The 19,106-nt window shown below is 36.2% G+C and overlaps 1 non-coding gene across 1 annotated transcript; it reads right to left on the reverse strand.

Moving 5' to 3' along the window:
* Positions 1 to 5,116: 5,116 nt before the first annotated feature.
* Positions 5,117 to 5,224, reverse strand: LOC112773435 (small nucleolar RNA R71). The gene has a single exon (XR_003187985.1). It is a non-coding gene; the product is annotated as a small nucleolar RNA R71 (small nucleolar RNA).
* Between the last annotated feature and the right edge of the window lie 13,882 nt (positions 5,225 to 19,106).

A 19,106-nucleotide genomic window follows, 5' to 3' on the forward strand; every position in this document is an offset into this window, starting at 1 on the left:
TCAAGCAAGTGAAATGAAAGCATGGTAAATTAGATTGATCCAACCCAAATAACTATTATTAGAATCAAAATGGATAAAAAACATAAGGATTTATCTATCATGTGTCCTAAGGGTACATGGTAAGATTACAAAATAAGAAAGTTTTCATTAAAATTTTTTTTTATGCATTTGTTTTGTATTCATTAAATAAAAATATTTAAACCTTTTTATTAGTAGTAAGTTTATCATAAGGGTACATATTAGCTAAATCTAAAAAATAAATTCAAATTAATACCCTGCAAACTGTTAACATTTACGTGAAATTTTGTTACATTCGAAAATAAAAAACACACATTACCTAAAAAAAAAAAACACGTATTATTCAACTAATCAATTTTTGATACCCAATTACCTATAACCACCAAATGCAAGGCCCACAAAAAACGAATCCAACCTCTCCACCCGTTCTATCCTATGTTCTGTTCACTTAGCCACTTTTCCAAGAGTCAGTGCAAACATGCCACCTCAACTAGCCCCTGCAATTCCCCTGTTCTGTCTGAGAACAATGTCAGCGACCCAAGTTTACAGAACACGTGTCATACTTATGAGAGAGCAGAAGAAATATCTGTAACTCTTTACAAACATACATCTTTATAATAGAATTGGCCTAACTATTATTTAAACAATAATTTTTTAATCAAAATTATGAATATTTTTAGATTAAATAAATACTTTGTAAGAAAGGGTGATTTGGATTCAAATAATAATATTTGTTAAATTATATTGTTTTTTTTTTTAATAAAAAGTTATCATTCTAGCATATATTTTGTATTTGCAATTAGAAGTGATAAAAAACAAATTTGTTTTAGTGAATTAATACCCCTATTTGTTGTTATCTAAAAGAATATTGTGTTCAATTATAAAATATTTATAAATATTGTTATTCATGCTTATGTCTAAAACAAATATATATATATATATATATATCTTTATTAATGTTTTGAAAGAAAATATATCTAAAGTATATTATCACTTAGGTATAATAAGCTTAATGTAATTTCAAGATAAAATATATCAATTAATTATAATAAACTGAATGTAACTTTAAAATAAACATGATTAGAATAAGTTAAGAAAACTTGATGTATTGAGAAATTAAAAAGATTATAAAATGCTAGTTTTTTTTTTTAAATTATTGTAATTTGTAAAATAAATTCATTATATTTTTATAATTTGGTTTAAGTAACTAAGGCTAGCGAGATGGTTAGCATTAATTATAATGAACCCAATTAATTTCTTGAATAATAATTGAATAACTCATAGGGTACTTAATCCCTTGTTTATGAGAGGATTCAGTAGAAATCACCTATATATATATATATATATGATGAGCGGATAATTTATACATTTTTTGGCATTATTTTTACATAGTTTTTAGTATGATTTAGTTAGTTTTTAGTATATTTTTATTAGTTTTTAATAAAAAATTACATTTCTGGACTTTACTATGAGTTTGTGTGTTTTTCTGTAATTTCAGGTATTTTCTGGCTGAAATTGAGGGACTTGAGCAAAAATCAGATTCAGAGGTTGAAGAAGGACTGCAGATGCTGCTGGATTCTGACCTCCCTGCACTCAAAGTGGATTTTCTGGAGCTATAGAACTCCAAATGGCGCGCTATCAATTGCGTTGAAAAGTAGACATCCAGGGCTTTCCAGAAATATATAATAGTCCATACTTTGCCCGAGTTTAGACGATGCAAACTGGCGTTCAACGCCAGTTCCATGTTGCATTCTGGAGTTAAACGCCAGAAACAGGTTGCAAAGTGGAGTTAAACGCCAGAAATAGGTTACAAACTGGCGTTCAACTCCAAGAGAAGCCTCTACACGTGTAAAGCTCAATGCTCAGTCCAAGCACACACCAAGTGGGCCCCAGAAGTGGATTTCTGCATCATTTACTCATTTTTGTAAACCCTAGTAACTAGTCTGATATAAATAGGACCTTTTACTATTGTATTAGACATCTTTGATCAGTTTTATGCTATCTTAGACCTTTATAGGGGCTGGCCACTCGGCCATGCCTGGACCTTGTCCTTATGTATTTTCAACGGTAGAGTTTCTACACACCATAGATTAAGGTGTGGAGCTCTGCTGTTCCTCATGAATTAATACAAAGTACTATTGTTTTTCTATTCAATTCAAGCTTATTCCGATTCTAAGATATTCATTCGCACTTCAATATGAATGTGATGATCGTGATAGTCATCATCATTCCCAACCTATGAACGCGTGCCTGACAACCACTTCCGTTCTACCTTAGATTGAATGAATATCTCTGGGATTCCTTAATCAGAGTCTTCGTGGTATAAGTTAGAATCCATGGACGGCCATTCTTGAGATCCGAAAAGTCTAAACCTTGTCTGTGGTATCCGAGTAGGATCTGGGAAGGGATGGCTGCGACGAGCTTCAAACTCGTGAGTGCTGGGCGTAGTGACAGACGCAAAAGGATCAATGGATCCTATTCCAGTATGATCGAGAACCGATAGATGATTAGCCATGCAGTGATAGCGCATTGGACTATTTTCACTGAGAGGACATGATGTAGCCATTGACAACGGTGACGCCTAACATACAGCTTGCCATAGAAAGGAGTATGAATGATTGGATGAAGACAATAGGAAAGCAGAGGTTCAGGAGGAACAAGCATCTTCATACGCTTATCTGAAACTCTCACCAATGAATTACATAAGTATCTCTATCTTTAATTTACGTTTTATTTATATTTTAATTATATTTTAATTATCAAATATCCATAACCATATGAATCTGCCTGACTGAGATTTGCAAGATGACCATAGCTTGCTTCAAGCCGACAATCTCCGTGGGATCGACCCTTACTCACGTAAGGTTTATTACTTGGACGACCCAGTGCACTTGCTGGTTAGTTGTGCGAAGTTGTGACAAAGAACTAAGGTTATGAACGTGTGTATTAAGTTTTTAGCGCCGTTACCAAGGAATGAACCGTCACGATTTCTGCGCACCAAGTTTTTGGCGCCGTTGCCGGGGATTGTTCGAGTTTGGACAACTGACGGTTCATCTTGTTGCTCAGATTAGGTAATTTTATTTTATTTTTAAGCTTTTTTATTTCTTATTTTTGAAAATAATACAAAAAAAAATTTCTTCTTTTTCATTTTTCCCAAAATAATTTTCGAGAAAAAACAAAAAAATTCTTATAAAATCATAAAAACCAAAAATTTTATGTTTCTTTTTTGAGTCTAGTGTCAATTTGTAAGTTTGGTGTCAATTGCATCTTTTTAATTTTTCTTAAAAATTTTCGAAAATTCATGCATGTGTTCTTCATGATCTTCAAGTTGTTCTTGATAATTTTCTATGTTTGATCTTTAATTTTTCTTGTTTTGTGTCTTTTCTTGTTTTTCATATGCATTTTCAATTTGTTAGTGTCTAAATATTAAAAATTTCTAAGTTTGGTGTCTTGCATGTTTTCTTTTCTTAAAAATTTTCAAAAATAAGTTCTTGGTGTTCATCTTGACATTCAAAGTGTTCTTGGTGTTTATCTTGACATTCATAGTGTTCTTGCATGCATCATTTGTTTTGATCCAAAACTTTCATGCATTGAGTCTTTTTATTGTTTTTCTCTCTCATCATTAAAAATTCAAAAAAAAAATCTTTCCCTTGTTTCACTCATAAATTTCGAAAATTTGAGTTGACTTTTTCAAAACTTTTTGAAATTTAGTTGTTTCTTATGAGTCAAGTCAAATTTTCAATTTAAAAATTCTATCTTTTTCAGATCTTTTTCATTTTTCTTTCATAATTTTCGAAAATTTTTAAAATCAATTTTCAAAATCTCTTTCTTATTTTTATTTCATAATTTCAAAACCTTTACTAACAATTAATGTGATTGATTCAAAAATTTTTAAGTTTGTTACTTGCCTAGTAAGAAAGGTGCAATCTTTAAACTCTAGAATAATACCTTTCTAGCTTCTTGTTAGTCAAGTAATCAACTTTGATTTCAAAAATCAAATCTTTTCAAATTTCTTTTTCAAAATCAATTTCAAAATCTTTTCCAACTTCTTTTCTAACTTCTTATCTTTTCAAAAATTGATTTTCAAATCTTTTTCAATTAACTACTTGACTTTTTGTTTGATTTTAAAAGTTTACTATTTCAATCATATCTTTTTCAAAACTACCTAACTAATTCTATCTCTAATTTTCGAAAATCCCTTCCCTCTTTTTCAAAATTCCTTTTTAAATTAACTAATTGTTTTAAATTTAATTTAATTTGATTCAATTTTCCTTTCTTAATTTTCGAACTTTAATTTTTATTTTTTATTTTAAATTCAATTTAAAAACAAAAATACTTTTATTTTAATTTATTTAATTTTCGAATTTCTCTTCTCCTCATCTCTTTCTAATTATTTATTCATCTACTAACACCCCTCTTTCACCCAAGAATTCGAACTCATTCATCTCCCTTGTGTTTGGATTCTTATCTTTTCCTTCCTCCATTATTCTCTTCTTATACTTACATAAGGAATCTCTATACTGTGACATAGAGGATTCCTCTTCTTTTCTGTTTTCTTCTTTTTCATATGAGCAGGAACAAGGATAAGAACATTCTTGTTGAAGTTGAACCTGAACCTGAAAGGACTCTGAAGAGGAAGCTAAGGGAAGCTAAAGCACAACTCTCTGGAGAAAATCTGACAGAAATTTTCGAAAAAGAAGGAGACATGGCCGAAAATAATAACAATGCAAGGAAGATGCTTGGTGACTTTACTGCACCTAATTCCAATTTACATGGAAGAAGCATCTCAATCCCTACCATTGGAGCAAACAATTTTGAGCTGAAACCTCAAGTAGTTTCTCTGATGCAACAGAATTGCAAGTTTTATGGACTTCCATCCGAAGATCCCTTTCAGTTCTTAACTGAATTCTTGTAGATCTGTGATACTGTTAAGACCAATGGGTTTGATCCCGAGGTCTACAGGCTTATGCTTTTCCCATTTGCTGTAAGAGACAGAGCTAGAATATGGTTGGACTCTTAACCTAAAGACAGCCTGAACTCTTGGGATAAGCTGGTCACGACTTTCTTAGCCAAGTTCTTTCCTCCTCAAAAGCTTAGCAAGCTTAGAGTGGATGTTCAAACCTTCAGACAGAAGGAAGGTGAATCCCTCTATGAAGCTTGGGAGAGATACAAGGAACTGACCAAAAAGTGTCCTTCTGATATGCTTTTAGAATGGACCATCTTGGATATATTCTATGATGGTCTGTCTGAATTATCAAAGATGTCATTGGACCATTCTGCAGGTGGATCCATTCACCTAAAGAAAACGCCTGCAGAAGCTCAGGAACTCATTGACATGGTTGTAAATAACCAGTTCATGTACACTTCTGAAAGGAATCCTGTGAGTAATGGGACGCCTCAGAGGAAGGGAGTTCTTGAAATTGATACTCTAAATGCCATATTGGCTCAGAATAAAATATTGACTCAACAAGTCAATATGATCTCTCAGAGTCTGAATGGATTGAAGGAATCATCCAATAGTACTAAAGAGGCATCTTCTGAAGAAGAAGCTTATGATCCTGAGAATCCTGCAATAGCAGAGGTGAATTACATGGGTGAACCCTATGGAAACACCTATAATCCCTCATGGAGAAATCATCCAAATTTCTCATGGAAGGATCAACAAAAGCCTCAACAAGGCTTTAATAATGGTGGAAGAAACAGGTTTAGCAATAGCAAGCCTTTTCCATCATCCACTCAGCAACAGACAGAGAATTCTTAGCAGAATCCATTTAGCTTAGCAAATATAGTCTCTGATCTATCTAAGACCACTGTAAGTTTCATGAATGAAACAAGGTCCTCCATTAGAAATTTGGAGGCACAAGTGGGCCAGCTGAGTAAAAGAGTCACTAAAACTCCTCCTAGTACTCTCCCAAGCAATACAGAAGAAAATCCAAAGAGAGAGTGCAAGGCCATTGATTTAACCATCATGGCCGAACCTACAAGGGAGGAGGAGGACGTTAATCCTAGTGAGGAAGACCTCCTGGGACGTCCAGTGACCAATAAGGAGTTTCCCTTCGAGGAACCAAAGGAATCTGAGTCTCAATTAGAGACCATAGAGATTCCATTGAACCTCCTTCTGCCCTTCATGAGCTCTGATGAGTATTCGTCCTCTGAAGAGGATGAAGAAATTACCGAAGAGCAAGTTGCTAAGTACCTTGGTGCAATCATGAAGCTGAATGCCAAATTATTTGGTAATGAGACTTGGGAAGATAAACCTCCCTTGCTCACCAATGAACTGAATGCATTGGATAGGCAGAAATTACCTCAAAAGAAACAGGATCTTGGCAAATTCTTAATACCCTGTACCATAGGCACCATGACCTTTGAGAAGGCTCTGTGTGACCTGGGGTCAGGAATAAACTTAATGCCACTCTCTGTAATGGAGAAACTTGGGATCTTTGAGGTGCAAGCAGCCAGAATCTCATTAGAGATGGCAGACAACTCAAGAAAACAGGCTTATGGACAAGTAGAGGACGTGTTAGTAAAGGCTGAAGGCCTTTACATCCCTGCTGATTTCATAATCCTAGACACTGGGAAGGAAAAGGATGAATCCATCATCCTTGGAAGACCTTTCCTAGCCACAGCAAGAGTTGTGATTGATGTGGACAGAGGAGAGTTAGTCCTTCAACTGAATGAGGACAACCTTGTGTTTAAAACTCAAGGATCTCCTTCGTTAACCATGGAGAGGAAGCATGAAAAGCTTCTCTCACTGCAGAGTTAACCAAAGCCCCCACAGTCAAACTCTAAGTTTGGTGTTGGGAGGCCACAACCAAACTCTAAGTTTGGTGTTGGGAGGTCCCAACAATGCTCTGAACATCTGTAAGGCTCCATGAGAGCTCACTGTCAAGCTATTGACGTTAAAGAAGCACTTATTGGGAGGCAACCCAATGTTATTTAATTATATCTATTTTATTTTCCTTGTGTTATTTCGTGTTTTAGTAGGTTGATGATCATGTGGAGTCACAAAAACTACTGAAAAAAAACAGAATGAAAAATAGCATTGAAAATAGCACACCCTGGAGGAGAGCAGTCTGGCGTTTAAACGCCAGAAACAAGCATCTGTCAGGCGTTTAAACGCCAGAAACAAGCACTAAGCTGGTGTTTAACGCCAGAAACAAGCATCTGCCTGGCGTTAAACGCCAGAAACAGGCTACATTTGGGCGTTTAACACCAGAAACAAGCAGCAATCTGGCGTTAAACGCCAGGATTGCATAGCAAGGGCGTTTTACACGCCTAATTGGAGCAGGGATGTTAAGTCTTTGACCCCACTTGATCTGTGGACCCCACAGGATCCCCACATCTTCTTCTCTTCTCTTCACACCTTTTCATAACTCTCTTCCCCATAAACCCCACCAACCTCCAAAATTCAAACTCTTTTCCCTCCCAAACCCAACCCTAATGGCCGAACCCTAAATCCCATCCCACCCCTATATAAACCCCTCTTTCCTTCTTCATTTTCACACAACACAACCCTCTCTTCTTACCCTTGGCCAAATACACCTTCTCCCTCCATCTTCTCCATTCTTTTTCTTCTTCTCCTTCTTTCTTTCTTCTTTTGCTCGGGGACGAGCAAACATTTTAAGTTTGGTGTGGTAAAAGCATAGCTTTTTGTTTTTCCATAGCCATTAATGGCACCTAAGGCCAGAGAAACCTCAAGAAAGAGGAAAGGGAAGGCAATTGCTTCCACCTCTGAGTCATGAGAGATGGAGAGATTCATCTCAAAAGTCCATCAAGACCACTTCTATGAAGTTATGGCTAAGAAGAAAGTGATCCCTGAGGTTCCTTTCAAGCTCAAAAAGAATGAGTATCCGGAGATCCGACATGAGATCTAAAGAAGAGGTTGGGAAGTTCTCACCAACCCCATTCAACAAGTCGGGATCTTAATGGTCCAAGAGTTCTATGCAAACGCATGGATCACTAGGAACCATGATCAAAGTGTGAACCCAAATCCAAAGCATTGGCTCACCATGGTTCGGGGGAAATACTTAGACTTCAGTCCGGAAAATGTAAGGCTAGCGTTCAACTTGCCAATAATGGAAGAGAACGCACTCCCCTACATAAGAAGGGTCAACTTTGATCAAAGGTTGGACCAAGTCCTCATAGACATATGTGAGGAAGGAGCTCAATGGAAAATTGACTCAAGAGGCAAGCCGGTTCAATTAAGAAGGCATGACCTCAAACCAGTGGCTAGGGGATAGCTAGAGTTCATTCAACGCTCAATCATTCCTACTAGTAATCAGTCTGAAGTTACTATAGACCAGGCCATCATGATCCATAGTATCATGATTGGAGAGGAGGTGGAAGTTCATGAGATTATACCTCAAGAACTTTACAAGGTGGCTGACAAGTCCTCCACTTGGGCAAGGTTAGCCTTTCCTCACCTCATATGCCACCTCTGCAATTCGGCTGGAATTGACATAGAGGGAGACATCCTCATTGAAGAGGACAAGCCCATAACTAAGAAAAGGATGGAGCAAATAAGAGATCATGGACCTCAACAAGAGCATGAGGAAATTCCCCACCATGAAATCCCTGAGATGCCTCAAGGGATGCACCTTCCTCCACAAAACTATTGGGAGCAAATCAACACCTCCCTAGGAGAATTAAGTTCCAACATGGGACAACTAAGGGTGGAGCATCAAGAGCACTCCATCATCCTTCATGAGATTAGAGAAGATCAAAGAGCTATGAGGGAGGAGCAACAAAGGCAAGGAAGAGACATAGAGGAGCTCGAAAGCACCATTGGTTCTTCAAGAAGAGGAAGACGCCACCCTCACTAAGGTGGACTCTTTCCTTAATCTCCTTGTTCTTATTTCTCTATTTTTCATTTATTATGCTTTATGTTTATTTATGTTTGTGTCTTATTACATGATCACTAGTGTTTAAGTGTCTATGTCTTAAAGCTATGAATGTCCTATGAATCCATCACCTTTCTTAAATGAAAAATGTTTTAATTACAAAAGAACAAGAAGTACATGGTTTCGAATTCATCCTTGAAACTGGTTTAATTATTTTGATGTGGTGACAATACTTTTTGTTTTCTAAATGAATGCTTGAACAGTGCATATGTCTTTTGAAATTGTTGTTTATGAATGTTAAATATGTTGGCTCTTGAAAGAATGATGATAAGGAGAAATGTTATTTGATAATCTGAAAAATCATAAAAATGATTCTTGAAGCAAGAAAAAGCAGTGAATACAAAAGCTTGCGAAAAAAAATGGTGAAAAAAAAACAAGAGAGAAAAAAAAAGAAAAAGCAAGCAGAAAAAGCCAAAAGCTCTTTAAACCAAAAGGCAAGAGCAAAAAGCCAATAGCCCTTAAAACCAAAAGGCAAGGGTAATAAAAAAGATCCAAGGCTTTGAGCATCAGTGGATAAGAGGGCCTAAAGGAATAAAATCCTGGCCTAAGCGGCTAAACCAAGCTGTCCCTAACCACGTGCTTGTGGCGTGAAGGTGTCAAGTGAAAACTTGAGACTGAGCGGTTAAAGTCGAGGTCCAAAGCAAAAAAAAGAGTGTGCTTAAGAACCCTGGACACCTCTAATTGGGGACTTTAGCAAAGCTGAGTCACAATCTGAAAAGGTTCACCCAGTCATGTGTCTGTGGCATTTATGTATCCGGTGGTAATACTGGAAAACAAAGTGCTTAGGGCCACGACCAAGACTCATAAAGTAGCTGTGTTCAAGAATCAACATACTGAACTAGGAGAATCAATAACACTATCTGAATTCTAAGTTCCTATAGATGCCAATCATTCTGAACTTCAATGGATAAAGTGAGATGCCAAAACTATTCAAGAGGCAAAAAGCTACTAGTCCCGCTCATCTGATTGGAGTTAAGTTTCATTGATATTTTAGAATTCATAGTATATTCTCTTCTTTTTATCGTATTTGATTTTCAGTTGCTTGGGGACAAGCAACAATTTAAGTTTGGTGTTGTGATGAGCGGATAATTTATACGCTTTTTGGCATTATTTTTACATAGTTTTTAGTATGATTTAGTTAGTTTTTAGTATATTTTTATTAGTTTTTAATAAAAAATCACATTTCTGGACTTTACTATGAGTTTGTGTGTTTTTCTGTGATTTTAGGTATTTTCTGGCTGAAATTGATGGACTTGAGAAAAAATCAGATTCAGAGGTTGAAGAAGGACTGTAGATGCTGCTGGATTCTGACCTCCCTGCACTCAAAGTGGATTTTCTGGAGCTAAAGAACTCCCAATGGCGCGCTATCAATTGCGTTGGAAAGTAGACATCCAGGGCTTTCCAGCAATATATAATAGTCCATACTTTGCCCGAGTTTAGACGATGCAAACTGGCGTTCAACGCCAGTTCCATGTTGCATTCTGGAGTTAAACGCCAGAAACAGGTTACAAACTGGCGTTCAACTCCAAGAGAAGCCTCTACACGTGTAAAGCTCAATGCTCAACCCAAGCACACACCAAGTGGGCCACAGAAGTGGATTTCTGCATCATTTACTCATTTCTGTAAACCCTAGTAACTAGTCTGATATAAATAGGACCTTTTACTATTGTATTAGACATCTTTGATCAGTTTTATGCTATCTTAGACCTTTATGGGGGCTGGCCACTCGGCCATGCCTGGACCTTGTCCTTATGTATTTTCAACGGTAGAGTTTCTACACACCATAGATTAAGGTGTGGAGCTCTGCTGTTCCTCATGAATTAATACAAAGTACTATTGTTTTTCTATTCAATTCAAGCTTATTCCAATTCTAAGATATTCATTCGCACTTCAATATGAATGTGATGATTGTGACAAACATCATCATTCCCAACCTATGAACGCGTGCCTGACAACCACTTCCGTTCTACCTTAGATTGAATGAATATCTCTGGGATTCCTTAATCAGAGTCTTCGTGGTATAAGTTAGAATCCATGGACAGCCATTCTTGAGATCCGGAAAGTCTAAACCTTGTCTGTGATATTCCGAGTAGGATCTGGGAAGGGATGGCTGCGACGAGCTTCAAACTCGTGAGTGCTGGGCGTAGTGACAGACGTAAAAGGATCAATGGATCCTATTCCAGTATGATCGAGAACCGATAGATGATTAGCCATGCAGTGACAGCGCATTGGACCATTTTCACTGAGAGGACATGATGTAGCCATTGACAACGGTGACGCCTAACATACAGCTTGCCATAGAAAGGAGTATGAATGATTTGATGAAGACAATAGGAAAGCAGAGGTTCAGGAGGAACAAGCATCTTCATACGCTTATCTGAAACTCTCACCAATGAATTACATAAGTATCTCTATCTTTAATTTACGTTTTATTTATATTTTAATTATATTTTAATTATCAAATATCCATAACCATATGAATCTGCCTGACTGAGATTTGCAAGATGACCATAGCTTGCTTCAAGCCGACAATCTCCGTGGGATCGACCCTTACTCACGTAAGGTTTATTACTTGGACGACCCAGTGCACTTGCTGGTTAGTTGTGCGAAGTTGTGACAAAGAACTAAGATTATGAACGTGCGTATTAAGTTTTTAGCACCGTTACCAAGGAATGAACCGTCACGATTTCTGCGCACCAATATATATATAATATTTTATTTAGTACAATTTGTTTTTTATTCCAACAACGTCATTCCACTATTTCTTGTATCTTACAATCATAAAAAATAGTATACATACATTATATTAATATTAATAAAATCTTATTGTTGTGGATGGACATATTTGTTGATGAGAATAGATAACACTACAAGAAAAATACTGAATACTGTCGGATTTGCCAACAAATTTAGTGTTGGACGTTAGCGGCGGGTTTACCGGTGGCTTTGGCAATAAATTCGTCGGGTAAAAAAGTTACCGTTGGATTAGATTTTTCAACGGTAAATCCACCGGTAATATTTAGGGGAAAAAAAGAAAAATTGGTGCGGAGATTACCGTGGGATTTACCGTTGGATTTATCCGCCGGTAAATCTCAATTAATGAACGCTGCGTTTTGGTCATATGCAATGCATTCTCCATTAGTAAATCTGACAGCAAACCATATATAAATTCAAAATACGCAGCCCTCTCCCCTCACTTTCGAGAACACCCTTCTCTCTCCCTCATTCTCCTATCTCTTCTCTCTTCCCTGCAACATCCTCTGGCAACCCTTTTGGCCATCCTTTGCTAGTGCTGCCCACCTCCACTCTTCTAAAGTCTGTGTCAAGCTTGCTTGGATCGTATTTTTCTGCCTCAAATGAAGTTGTTCCATCTGTCTCCATCACTGTTAGAAGAGTTATTTGCTGCCGCTCTTTATGTCGCCAGAGCTGTGCTCTCTTCTGTTGTCCAGGTAATTTTCCCTCATCCTTCTCCTTATTCCATTTTGTTTTTATTCTTTTAATAAAAAACCATAACTCCTTTTTTTGCCCTAATCCCTTTTTTGAACCACCATTCAGGTCCACTACCTCTACCTTTGGTTCTTCTGCCCACGGCTGCTTTATTGCTCTATTCAGGTAAATTCTTCGCTGCTCCTTTCACAATTTTTATCATCATGTGACTGCTTTATAATTTGGATATCATTCATTGTAGAATGTTAAAGGGTTTTGGATTGGAAAGGTTATCTATTTCAGTGCTTGGGTATTTAGATAATAATTGTTCTAAAATTTATACAAATGATGGTACTGGTACTGTTATTGTTATTTTAGTATTTGATGCAAGTTATTTATTACAATTTTGAGTTTCAGTGGCCTTAAGTTAACTTTATGTTGTTGTTAGTTTGCACTATACTTGTGGTTTGCTGTGTTGTTTCTTTGGTTTGTCCATGTAACATATTCCAATATTGCAATTGATCCAGGGGTGTATTACAGATTATATATGTATGTGGCATATCTTTCTTAATTCTTAGTCTAGACTAGTGTTTTGTTGCATTAAATTAAGTATTATTTGGTGCAAATCACAATCATAGATTTGTTGGCACATCTTATTTTCTGTCATAATTAGAATGATTTATATGGACTTGTAAAGCCAAAGGATGTGAAACCAGAAGTTGATAATAAAAATGAGTATATATAGTAACTAATTCTCTTTCAAATAACTTATACATAGGTTGCACATTATTTTATCTACTACTTATTATTGATTATTAATATATTGTCCCTGTAGTTCTTTTATCTTTTTTATTCTTTTTTGTTTCTTGATTGGACTCTCTTTGGCTGTTGCAGATTTCTACGAAATAACAACTTGACAGGTCAAGTTATATCAAACTTAATTGAAGAACTAGGACTGAACCTTTGATAACTAAGAAAACCTATTTACTTTTTAACTTTTAAAATTGTCTTAGACGATTAATATTAATGATAGTTGACAATGAAATTTTTATTGGTTATGAATTATTGTTTGATTTGATAATTGTATTGCTTTAATTTATGACAATGTATGGTTGATGTTGTAGATGATAAATTAGTTAATTCTTTGTTGTTAGTTAATTGGTGCATTTTAAATATGATTTTCCTACTTAATTAAATTCTCTTTTTTTTAATAATAAACTTTGATATTTAAACTTGTTTGTGAACTTTCAACTAAAAATTATAGACAAATTATTATAAGAATTTGTAAAACTTTGAATTTTGTTAGTTTAGAAATTATTAAATTTAAATATTTAAAATTATATATTAAATTTTCAAACAAATTTTTTAAAAAATTAAAATACAAGTTTACCGCCGGATTTACCGAGGAAAAAATCTGACAGTAACAAGCTCCAGAATATCGTAGTTAAAAGTTTATACCCGCCGCTAAAAATCTGATGGTAATTAGCGGCAGACAAAAAAATTCGCCAGTAAACAATTACCGGTGATGTTTATATCGTCGGATTTATTCCGACGGTAAATAGATTACCGACGAATATTTTTGATAAATTCGCCAGTAAATCTGACGGTATCCGACGACTTTCTTGTAGTGTGAGGTTGTGTTCAATCGTTATTAATATTGAAATGGGTTTGGTGGAAGGGTTTAGTGGGGCCTAAGAAAGAATATCACATGCAATAATATAGAGATACTCTTCTTTATATATACTTTCTACATGTAAGGCACATGTTATACGTGTTTGTGGTGTTTATGAAATAAGGGAGGTTTCGATATTATGCCATTCGGGTGGGAGGACGTTTGGGGGATATACATGGAAGCCAAAGATGAAGTATATGACATCAGTAACATTGAGTACAAAGGCTTCATGCGCAGAGATGATGATGAGGCATGGCTACAACGACCTCGATCTAGGAGGGCAAAACCGGGTGACATCGATGGAGAGGGTTTGGTCGGTAAAATCGAAAACCTGAAACTGGGTGGGTCTTGTTTGGTCAACAGAGAGGGGAGAAGCATAGGGCAAGGAGCTATCTCTGCAATGGTTTCGTCAGAGATTGGTAAAGTTTGAATATTCTTTTTCATACTTTGGTGCTAAAATGATACTGCATGGCTTATTATGGTTACTTGTTATACTATTAATGGTGCAGCAGACATGCAAGTGGTTCCCAAATTGGATGTTAATGAGTTTATGTTTATGGAAGACTTGGAGTAGCTGCTAAATCGAACATGTTGCCAACTTCGGGTGGGGCCTCTGATTTTCCTCAGGTGAGACGGCATCCCCGTGGATGGCTTAAAATATTTCTGTTTCACCGTTGTCCTTCAATCCTCAGGCAAAGAGGTAAATATAATTGCAAGCGGCTGTTTGTCCACGGATAAGGGACAAGCTACGTAGGATACTGCATTTATCTCTCTTGAGCAGCTATTGTCGGAGACAGGACTAAACATTTTCGACTTCAACTACCAGGTTCTAGAGCGATATCGACGAGAGGTGCAAGAAATTGAAGCGTGAGGCCTATATGTCCGATCCGAAGTGACCTGTATCCTTAGAAAAGGAGAACACAGAGCTGAGGCAAAATCGTTGCTGCTTACGAGGAGTTGTTTGTTGATTAGTGTAGTTGGGTTTGTCGTTGTTGCGATAAGGATCCAAACTTATTAATCATTCATGGTTTTAATTCACGTCTTAGGATATGGATTATGGTTTGTTGGATCTTTGTTGCGGGCGGTATGGGGTCAAATTCTGTAAAGACACCTTGTTAGGGGTTTAGAAACATGAAGGAATGCATGTCGTGTATTAGGATACGAGAAGGTGATTATGTGGAGGTTATGAGCTAGTGCAAATTTGTAATTTCATAATTGAATTAATGCCCATAAGTATATTTATGAGTGTCACTTGAGTAACATGTTTCATTTTGGGTTGATTACTATTGAGTAAAAATAGGTCAAACTATTAACCGATGGATAGGATTTTTTAATTTTTCTTCAAGGTTGAGGAGAAATTGCAAAATGGTAAGTTAAAGATAACTACGCTCCCAAATAAAGTAGTGTTTTTCTTTGTCTGATTAATCTTATAAGTAAAGGGTATGGATTCTGAATAAATAGAACCATGCTTTCTAATTTGAAGAAATTTGAAATTTTCCAACTCAAAATTATTTTTAAGCATTTAAAAAATATGGTACCATTGAAAGACAAATACACCCTAAATGTGTCATTACTTTTACCCGCTACTGGAGCTCATAACCGAGGGATATAGATTTTGAACATAGAATTATGCCATTTAATTCTCTAAAAGATTTAAATTTTGCAACTTTAGACTATTTTTGAACATTTAAAATATTTCCTTGAGTTGAAGCAAGGAGTAGAAAAGATTGTAGCATATCCCGAAAGATTTTGATCCCATCCATCCACTCAATCATGTTAGTCGCCATAACCCAAACCCCTACATTTTGACATGTCTAATCAAACGTGTTCTTAATAAAGTTGTATTGAATGCGCTCTATCCTCTAAAAAAATACATCTTTATTATCTGTTAAATTATAAGCTCCAGTCAGGGTTAACTCTATAGTTAGTACCATTATTTTTTCATAAATAACGGCGTAAATGTCACTAACTGTTTTGTGGTTAGGTGTGAGAACTAATCAGGATTAGTTAATATTTTAAAAATAAATACAACTATCGGGTAGTAAAAGCAGACACTAGGTCTAGTCCCTGAAGGCCCGATTCTAGACGCCTATCATATTACAGGATACATTATAAAAGAAGATGTCATGGAAAGTCATCATATTCCTACGTTATCATACTCTATGGAGAAGTTGAAAATTCAGTATTCATGGATAACGAAAAGGTGGAAGAGAAGCATCAAAGCGTTGAGCGAGCTCAAAAGGATGCCTCTCTAGCAAGGTAACCATAGATATACATTGACCTTGTGTTTGCTAGATCATTGTGGTAACTACAATGCAGTTAACTTGGAATGTTATTTTTTGGTTGATGCAGTGAGGTAGCCAATGCCGGTAACAGTGGAAGTGGTTCTTGTGTGGAGGACAACATACTAAATGTCTTGGGAATGATTAAGGAAATGAGATATTTAACTCCCCGTTCATGCTTCTCTTGTAAAAAAAATGATCATTTCCTAGTCTCGTTTATTTACAATTTCGTCTGTTCTTGGTAGCATATCATCAGGGGAATGAGTTGAGAAGGTCCATAATGAAGAGCCATTTTGAATAAATTAGAACCATCACCAAAATGCTTAGTAGTACAACAACCTGTCGTGGTGGTGGTGAGCAAAAGACACACCACGCGGGCCTTAGTAGCGCGTGAGAAAGAGAAGAAAGGGAAGAAGGTGAAAATACACTCTCCTTCGATTATATTCCTCCTCAAGATGCGCAACAGAGAGATAATATCCAGGTTAGCTACCAGATGTGTCGTGTAAGAATCGGAATAACCGTTTTAATAAAATAATAATTTTAACTGCCCGGAATCGGTTCAAAAAATTAGACATCTTAATTTGAAAATATAAAGATGAAATTTGAATTCAATAGATCTTTCTTAGTGCGAAAATGTATCTCTTATGAAAAGTTTTTGTAAAAGCGCGTACTGGCACTTAAGCCGGCTGTACCGGCTCTAGTCTGTTCGGTACCGCGTATGAGAAAAATAAGATTTGAAAATTGAATTTATTCTTTTAGAAAGACAAAAATAATTTAGAAATGAAAACCGAGAACTAATTCTAAAGGTTTTGGTCCAAAGTGGACCAAACAGACCTTAAACGTAATGGGTTGAATCAGGCCCAAGCCCAACATATATAAATACAACTAATGAGCATTTAAGCTCATTTCTTACCCTAAAACAAAGAAAGGGGCGCTGAATTGGAGAGAAGAGAGGTGAGGGTTTGGTCACTATTCATGCATCACTTCTGGTGATCGTAACTTGAGCTACAGAGCTCCGATTGACGAGTCATTTGCGAACATGGGAAGTTGTTGCCGAGCTCTTTGTTTCTATCTAAACAAAGTGGTAAGATTTTCAAAATCCATGTTCCAGTTTCAATCCCTAATAGTTTCACATTTTTTGTTCTAATTCTTGAATAGATTTTGTGATTTTGTTTGTTTAGGGGTGATCTAGTATTGGAATATTGTTAGGTTTTTTTCCTAATCTCGTTGGGTAAGGTAAGTCTCTTCAAACGCTTGTGGTTTGATGTTTTGGGTTAGCCCAAGTGATGTTTTTGTATGTTATATGATGTTAGATTGAGGTTTGATGTTTGTTGGAGTGAGCTTAATGGTTTTGAAGACTTGAGTTCGAGCTTGGTGTTTTGAGTTGTGTGGGAATCGGCCAATGTGTGGTTTCAATTTTTTTTTATATAATATATAATGTTTCTGGATACTTAGACTAGTGGACTCTAAGCTAGGATTGAATGATGTTAGTGCATGATTAATTATATGTGAATTTATGTTTGATGATGAAGAGGATGATATGGAGTGTTGGAATGTGTGATATATGAATTATGATACTAATATGATGAGTATTGTTGTTGTTTGTGATTATGATGATTGATGAATTATGATGTTGTTGTTGGTGAATGGTATTGATTATTGAGATTGAGATTGAATAATGATAATTATGAGGATTTATGGTGGAAAGATTGAGTGAAATGGGTGTTGAGTTGATTGAAGTGCTATAGAATAGTAAAGTGTAGTATGTGGTAGTGTTTTGTGATGAAATTGGGTATGTTTTGGTTTGGTTTGGTTGTGGAATTTGGAAACTAGAGAACTTTGATGTTCTTGTGTAAAACTTGATTTTTGGTAAACTTTGGCGAATCATAACTTAAACCTCAGACATTGAAATTGAATGATTTTTGTTTTAAATTAAAGATATTTCAAGAGAATAAAATGATATAAAATTTGCGAAAAATAGAGTTTTGTAGAGGAAGTTATGAGCGTTTGAAGTTTGGTATAAAAATATGATTTCTGCAGCTTTAAGATTTTTCTTAGTTTATTACAGCATGCGTACGCGACCCAATACACGCGACGCGAGCATTCCCTTCGGGTTGGTACACTCGCGTATGCAAGCAGGTGCCGCGTACGCAGACACGCGTTTTTTTAACGTGTGCATATGGATGGCACGGGTGTGCGTACGCACAGCCCCTGTTTTGCTGAAAAATGGTTTTTCTTCACTTTCCAAGGGTTCTCTAACTTTCCAAAATTTTTATCTACTATTTAATATTGATAATTGGTAATTAGGCCTTAAGATGAATAAAGATGGGTTAGTGAACTAAATTGGTAATTTATATGAGTTTAGAAGACAGTGACTTAGGCTTGGTATGTCAGTTAGGTGAAATTGTCTTGTGAGCGAATGGGGAGCAAGGCTGATGATGAACTTGAGATATTAATGATGGATGATGAGTTTGGAACTTGAAATGAATGATTATGGTTAATGAGATGAGTATATGCAGACTTGTGCTATGAGTAGTGATATCTGAGATGGAGTATGTGATTGTGATATGCATTTTTCTCCGTCGTAGGGGCTGTGGCAGTCTCCCGCCTACATTCAGGTGTGAGGGCTGTGGCAGTCTCGCGCTCACGTGACATGCATTGTTTTGGTAAGTCGCTATACGCCTTGGGCAAGGGTTGTGACAGTCTCTCGCTTGTCGAGGTAGCGGTGCCGGCATAGGGGCTAAGGGAGTCTCCCGCCTATGTTGAGATGTGAGGGTTGAAGCTGGGCTCCCCACTCACATTTCTCTC

This window comes from Arachis hypogaea, chromosome 18 (genome assembly GCF_003086295.3).
Source record: "Arachis hypogaea cultivar Tifrunner chromosome 18, arahy.Tifrunner.gnm2.J5K5, whole genome shotgun sequence".
Taxonomy (NCBI): Eukaryota; Viridiplantae; Streptophyta; class Magnoliopsida; order Fabales; family Fabaceae; genus Arachis; species Arachis hypogaea.